This window comes from Mauremys reevesii, linkage group 3 (assembly GCF_016161935.1).
Source record: "Mauremys reevesii isolate NIE-2019 linkage group 3, ASM1616193v1, whole genome shotgun sequence".
Lineage (NCBI taxonomy): Eukaryota > Metazoa > Chordata > Testudines > Geoemydidae > Mauremys > Mauremys reevesii.
The window spans coordinates 199,805,310-199,812,658 of NC_052625.1; the positions used below are offsets into that span (position 1 = coordinate 199,805,310).

General features: G+C 52.7%; 1 long non-coding RNA gene across 1 annotated transcript; it reads left to right on the forward strand.

The window, feature by feature from the left end:
* The first annotated feature begins 2,872 nt into the window (after positions 1-2,872).
* LOC120400246 lies at positions 2,873-4,902 on the forward strand. Its single transcript, XR_005595637.1, has 2 exons — positions 2,873-3,254; positions 4,666-4,902. It is a non-coding gene; the product is annotated as an uncharacterized LOC120400246 (long non-coding RNA).
* The last annotated feature ends 2,447 nt before the right edge of the window (positions 4,903-7,349 follow it).

Sequence of the window (7,349 nt, forward strand, 5' to 3'; positions counted from 1 at the left end):
TGAGCGCTGGTTGTAACAACTGTCTGGGCCCATATGGTCCCTTGAAATGCAAACAGTCTGCCCTAAACACCAGGCATGTACATATACACTCCCCTGACCGGCTTCCCGCCAGCTGTCTTTTGAGACAGGCCCACTCCTGTATGGGTTCTCTGAGTGTGCCTACAGGATTGTGTTCCCCCGGAGAGGTAGGTGCGGGAATACCTAGCCTGAGAATCCTACTTCAGCTTCAGAGAGGGATCCGAGCAGCTCAGTCGCTGTGCGGGTGGCACCAGCGACGCAGACGACTTTGTGCATGTATCTGGCGGGAATGTAGGTGGCAGCTGAGCATTGGTTTGGGGGATGTTGACAGTGCCTCAATGGTGGATTTAGGCACTGAAGTACCTCAGTGGATCTAATGCTCAGGACCTACACAGTGAGACGCTAGCCAATGCTAGAGGGCTCTTTAGTCTAGCAGAGAAAGGCACAGCATAGCAAGGTCCAGTGATAGGAAGTCGAAGGTAGAAAGATTCAGACTGGAAATAAGGCACGTATTTGAACACTGTGAGTAATTAACCAGTGAAGCAACCCACCTAGGTATAGGGGTGCGTTCTCAATCCCTTGAAGTCCTTCAATGAACGTTGGATGTCTTTCTAAAAGGCACATTGTAGGTCACCCAGAGGTATTTAGGCTTGGTGCAGGATTCAGCGGGTGAAATTCTCTGGCCTGGGCTAAAGAGGAGATCTGACAAGATGATCACAATGGTCTATGATACCCTTTCAGATGATCTTCAAAGCCAACTGGTGCAACACAGCCGTCATAAAGCTGGGATATGCTTCTCCAACCCCACCCTTCATCACGGGGATTTCATGTACACAACCTTGCAAATAGGGTTTAGAACATTATTCTTTGAGCACCAATGTTCTTCTCACACATGACAGACACGGGCCTGCCTGAGAGCTAATTCCATGGCAAACGTGATGTGAACTTGTTTGAGTTTGCAAATGGAATGCATTATGAGCACTGAAATACATCTGTACTGATGCTAAGAGCTGCAGCTAAGAGCATGTGTGTAAATGGGGTGCTGGGGTATCATACAGGACTGAGTGATATCAAAGACCTACGGTTGGTGGCTTTTTGTTTAATTAGAAAACAAGGTGTTTTGTCAATTTCCCTCTAAATCTGGGGAGCCGGATGTGTCGGAGGGTGAATTCAACCCACACACCTGGGTGCTGGGGGGAGGGAACTGTGCGTGTTCCTCATAAGTGGCAGGGACAGTGAACAATGAGTCCTGAGTACGTGGCAGGTTTGCATCATTGTGAGTGGGCCCACTGGGCCGGAGCGACATTACAGTGTGTCAAGCAGTGAACAACGCGTACTTGGAGATCACTGAGTGCATGCTCCTCCCTCAGCACCCTGCTCTCTGTCAGCAAACGCTCTATAAACACCTGGATTCCCAGCCTCACCACTTCACCGCTCCTAGATCCAGCCTCTCTCTACTTCTCGTCTCTCCACACTTGCTGAGATCCCAGCCGACTTCCAGCCATGAGGATCCTCTACCTTGTGTTTGCTGTTCTCCTGCTGGTCTCCTTGGCTACTCCAGGTGAGATGTCAACCTCTGTGGGGTAGAAATAGGGACAATAGAGGGGGATCTGAGGGTAACATAAAGGATTCAGACTCTCAGGCAGTATTCAGTGGAGGGGGCATGTTTTGTGGACGATCTGTGCCAGGACAACTGTGAGCACAAATTAGGTGTCCCGATGTGCAGCTGAGTATCTGGATCTCTGGGTTCTTTCTAGTGAGCGACTATGAGACTCTGTGTAAGGAGGATTCCCATAAGGACGAGCAGAGAATTCCACCATCAGAACTCAGGCACCTGGGACCAACACTCTCACCCCTGGCTGTGATCCTAACATTAAACACCTGGATCCACATTAGGCACAAAGATCAAACAGGCCTGATTTCCAGAGGTTCTGCACAACCCTGACTCTTTTGGGCTTCTTCTGAAAATCAGGCCACTTTTATGTGGGTGCCTTGATATGGATTAAGGAGCCTGACAGTGAGCATTCGAGTGCGAGAACGCTGGCCCCAAGTTCTAAAGAGAAGGACGGAACAGTGGGTGTCCTGTGGTCGGGTTTCAGGGACGAAAGTCAGTGCTACTCTTCCAGCCTCCCTCTTCCAAATTTATCATGAATTATTATATAAGCCTAAAAAGTTCTAGCGCACCCCATGGATAGTGCAGTTCCGAGTGTGTTCATGGATCAGATCCTGCTTCCATACAGTCACTGGGATTTTAAGGGTAACATCTCAAACTCGAACTGGGTGTAACAATGCTGCCTGACTGAGTTTTTAGAGCCCGAAACAGCTCTAAGACTAACAGGAAACTCCCCTCCATTCCCCAATTCACCTCGATGGCGCTTTAACTTTACGCCTCAGTGAATACAATTGTGTGTCAAACCTGCCCATGTGATTCCCAGAACAGTGTGTGCAAATGGACAGGAGCTGGGTTCTGCCACCATCGCAGTGCTGGTAGTGCCAAGATCTGCCAGAGGTTCCACAGAAGTAAATCTCCCCTCCCCACATCGCTCCGCCTTCCCCCAAACCCTGCCCATCCTCTCCTCTCTCCCACACCCACTGTCCTTCCCCCTCTTCCATCTCCTTGGTTTCCATTCTGTCCACCCTGCCTCTTCCACCTCACTCTACTCTCTCCCCTTCACTCTGCTGCCCCCATGGGGCATCTTCCATCTCTCCCACTCCCCACCAGCCCCCTCTCCTTTTCCCCACCCACTCCCTGTTCCTCCACCTCAGATCTCTCCCACTCCCTCATCCTTTTCCACCATCTTTCCCCCTTTTCTCTCATTTTCCCCATCCCAACCCACCTCCCACCAGCCCTGGGACTCCCACCACTTCCTTCTCTTTCCCCTCTCTCCCCACCAGCCCCATCACTCCTTGCTCTGTCTCCACCTCTGAAGTCCCCCCTGCTTTAACTGCAGTCTGCTTTCGCCTGTCCTGGGGGACACTCCCAGACACCAGGCCCCTGGCCAGTCAGTCTCTCACCGTGAGATGCCATCAGAACTCCAGGAACCCACTTTCCTTTCCAAGGGGCTCTCCCAAGATCCCTCCCCCAGCTCATCACTGACTCTGGTGATCTCTCAGGACATCAGGCAGATCTAGGGGCAGATCTCATGGAGGGGCTGGTGTTGGGCTGGTGCTCTCCAGGGGGATGCTAACCATGTAGCGGGAGAGGCCTCAGGAAGGGGAAGGCAGCCGCTGGTGAGGTGAGCAGCCCTTCCCCTCTTGGGCAAGTAACTGCCATTCAGCTTCCCCGTCAGTCTCCTCTCTTGGGATTGAGCATGAATGGGAGGGTCTTGTCCTGTGTGGACTCAAGCCCAAAGCCAAGCCCCACCCATCAGTTCTGCACTTGAGCCACTGGGGGAGCTGTTCTGGTGGGAACTGACTGTAGGGTTGCCAGGCGTCTGGTTCTCGATCGGAAGGCCTGGTCGAGAAAGGACCATTAAAAATCTGGTCAGCGTCACAGCAGAGCTAAGGCAGGTTCCCTGCCGGCCCTGGCTCTGCACAGCTCCCAGCAGCGGCCGGCATGTCCCTACAACCCCTCGGCACAGCAGCGGCCCAGGAGGCTCCACACACTGCCCCAGTCCCAAGTGCCAGCTCCACAGCTCCCATTGGCTAGGAACCATGGCCAATGGCAGCTCTGGAGGTGGGGCCTGTTGGTGCGGGCAGCGTGCAGATCTGCCTGGCCGTGCTTCTGTCTAGGGGTCACAGGGACTTGCCAGCCACTTCTGGGAGCCACCTGAGGTAAGCGCTGTCCAGACCCTGCACCCCAAATCCTCTCCTGCACCCCAACCCTCTGCCCCAACCCTGAGCCCCCTCCCACACCCAAACTCCCTCTCAGAGCCTGCACCCCATCCCCCCCACACACACACTCCAACCCCCTTCCTGAGCCCGGAGCCCCCCCTACACCTTAAACCCCTCATCCCTGGCCCAGAGCCCCCTCCTGCACTCCAAATCCCTCATCCCTGGTCCCACCCTAGAGCTCGCACCCCCAGCTGGAACCCTCACCCCCTCCTGCACCCCAGCCCAAAGCCTCCTCCCACACTGGGGGGGAGGGATAGCTCAGTGGTTTGAGCATTGGCCTGCTAAGCCCAGGCTTGTGAGTTCAATCCCTGAGGGGGCCACTTAGGGATCTGGGGCAAAAATTGGTTCTGCTAGTGAAGGCAGGGGGCTGGACTCAGTGACCTTTCAAGGTCCCTTCCAGTTCTAGGAGATCAGTATATCTCCAATTATTTTTTTTTTAAACTCCAAACCCATTAGCCCCACCCTCCAGCCTGGACCCCCCCTCCTGTACCTCACACCCTTCATCCCCAGCCCCACCCCAGAGCCCACACCCCCACCGGGAGCCCTCACCCCCTGCCACATCCCAAACCCTTGCCCCAGACAGGTAAAAATGAGCTAGGGTGGGGGAGAGTGAGCAAAGAAGGGAGTAGGGTGGAGTGAGTGGGGGTGGGGCCTTAGAGAAGAGCTGGGGTGGGGGTGGGGCCTTAGGGAAGGGCAGGGCAAGGGTGTTCGGTTTTCTGCAATCAGAAAGTTGGCAACCCTAAGTGAGTGTGAGCGCAGAGCCTTTCTCTTACCTAACCCTGGACTCGCTTTCTCTCTCTGTGTCTACTGCAGGTTATGGGCAGAAGAAGACCTGTCCTGGTCAGTGCCGCCACAAATGTGGCAAATATGAGCTGCCATCAAAATACACCTATGCAAACTGCAAAGCGATCTGCTGTCTCCCCACCAAAAAGGGGAAATGAGCACGGAGGGCTCCACCTGCCCTGGAAGAGGAGCAGCAGCGGCAGCGGGTTCCCGACTGTTTAACAGAAATGTTGTTCACTCCTCTCATTAAATAAGAGCAGATCTGGCCTTGGCATGTGCTGTGTGCGTCACTCGTCTCTCAGGGGTCTCGTGCAGAGTGGGCCCAATGGCCCGTTAACAGGCCTGTTACCGATGGCCCAGGGAAAGGCCAATTATCCCAGATCCGTGTTTGCAAAATGGCTCATGAGAAAGAGAAGCACCTGGTGGGCTTTGTCCCCTCACTTTCTCTCAGTGAATGTGGTGCTGGTGGAAGGTGCTGGATGGACACAGGCTATGTGAGGAAAAGCTCCCTCACACTGCCTGCCCCTGCTCAGTGTGCCTGGGTTCTAACCTGGTGGGATCACCTCTAGGGCACGGGGCAGAGTTCAGTCTGCAAAGCCCACTCAGGCCTTCACTGCCCCGCTGGGACCCCCACCAAGGTTGCCAGTTGCATTGTGGGGATAGATGCCAGGATAGTTCAGGTACATGCTTCCCCACCTGCCCCCCCAAAGTGCTCCAGTTCTCCCCAGAGGGCCCCTCTCCAGTGGGGAGAGGCTAGTTCAGTGCTTGGCCTCTCTGCTGAGACCACTCAATCTCTCTTCACTGTGTCAGCTCAGTGATTTTTGCTATCAACTCAGACCAGGACCTCACTTTTAATGTAATGGCCACCAAACTCCTATCAGATTCTAGCTTTTATTAGCCACTGTCATCCAGGCCCGAATCAATCTGTCAACAGAGAGGGGAGAGACTCCTTCTCATCGCAATGCAATGAGACAGGCCTTAGTGTCCCCATTTCCTCCCCATACACCTTAACAGGAAGCCAATAATGTGTTAGATTCAGCCATGTTACTATACCCTTTCCCAGAACCCTTGTTTCAGGAGGGGATTCTCAATAGATGCCACCCTAGTCTTTGCCATTCCCACCCTCTGTCCACGTCACAGTGGGATCTTCTCTCCCTTTGTGCAAATGCCTCTTGTCAATAGGGTGACCAGATGAGAGGGAGAAAATATCGGGACACATGGGGGGGGCGGGTCTGGCGGCGGAGCAAAAAAAAAAAAAAAGCCGAGTACTGCCGGCAGAGCGAAATATCGGGACAAATTGCATCTTGTCCAAAGATCGGTTGGGACGCGGGACAAACACCTAAATATCGGGACGGTCCCGATTTTATCGGGACATCTGGTCACCCTATTTGTCAAGAGGTTCCCTTTCTGCGGGCTGCCCAGCACACACACTGGCAGACAGCATAGCACTGACTTGGGGTGCGGTGGCCGGTTCTCTTTGTCCATGGCTGAGAGCATCAGAGCAGATGGGAGAGAGAGATGAAACGAAGGGCAAATGTAATCAGTAGGGAATGTAATCGGTCATTCTGACAGATAAAAGCCCAGGACGGAACAGTGGGTGTCCTGTGGTCTGGTTTCAGGGACGAAATTCAGTGCTACTCTTCCAGCCTCCCTCTTCCAAATTCATCATGAATTATTATATAAGCCTAAAAAGTTCTAGCGCACCCCATGGATAGTGCAGTTCCAAGTGTGTTCATGGATTAGATCCTGCTTCCATACAGTCACTGAGATTTTAAGGGTAACATCTCAAACTCGAACTGGGTGTAACAATGCTGCCTGACTGAGTTTTTAGAGCCTGAAACAGCTCTAAGACCAACCACCAAAGTGCCCCAGTTCTTCCCAGAGAGCCCCTCTCCAGTGGGGAGAGGCTAGTTCAGTCCCCATGGCTTAATCAGTGTTTGGCTTCTCTGTTGAGACCACCACATCTGTCTTCACTGTGTCAGCTCAGTGATTTTTGCTATAACTCAGACCAGAACCTCATTGTTAAAACACCCATCAGATGCTAGGTTTAACCAACCACTGTCACCTCCACTAGTCAATAGATAGGAGCGACTCATTCTCCGCCCTTTGCAAAGAGACAGGCCTCAGTGTCTCTACTGTTCCCCCTAAACATCTTAACATGAAGCCAAATGATTTGTCAAACAGAGTCACATCACCAGATCCTTCTCTGGTTACTTTTGCAGACAGGAACAGGAGGAGACTGTCAGTAGAAGATGACACCCTACTCTGGACCACTGCAATCTCTATCCATGTGAAGGTGCCATCTGGCTCTTGTCAAGAGGTTCCCTTTCTGTGTGCTGCACAGCAGACACACTGATGGTCAACAGAGCGCTGGCCTGGGGCATAGTGGCCAGTTCTCCTTGTTTACATTTGAGAGCATCAGAGCAGATGGGAGAATAAAATGAACTGTGGGGCAAAAGTAGGGAGTGTAATGGACTATTCAGACTGATTAAAAACCTTGGCTCACTAGCAAAAGTTAAAAATATAGTCATCAGTTCAAAAACCTACAACAAATCACCACATGAGGTTTACAGTGGAGCACTCCAAAGGCAGCAAATGGTAATACGAAGTCCGTCGGTGCAACCTTGATTCTCCCCCTTTTGCATATGCATCCTAATGGAGTGTTCTCGGTAAAAGAAGTATAGACCCCCAGGGGAGAAACCCTGGCCCCATTG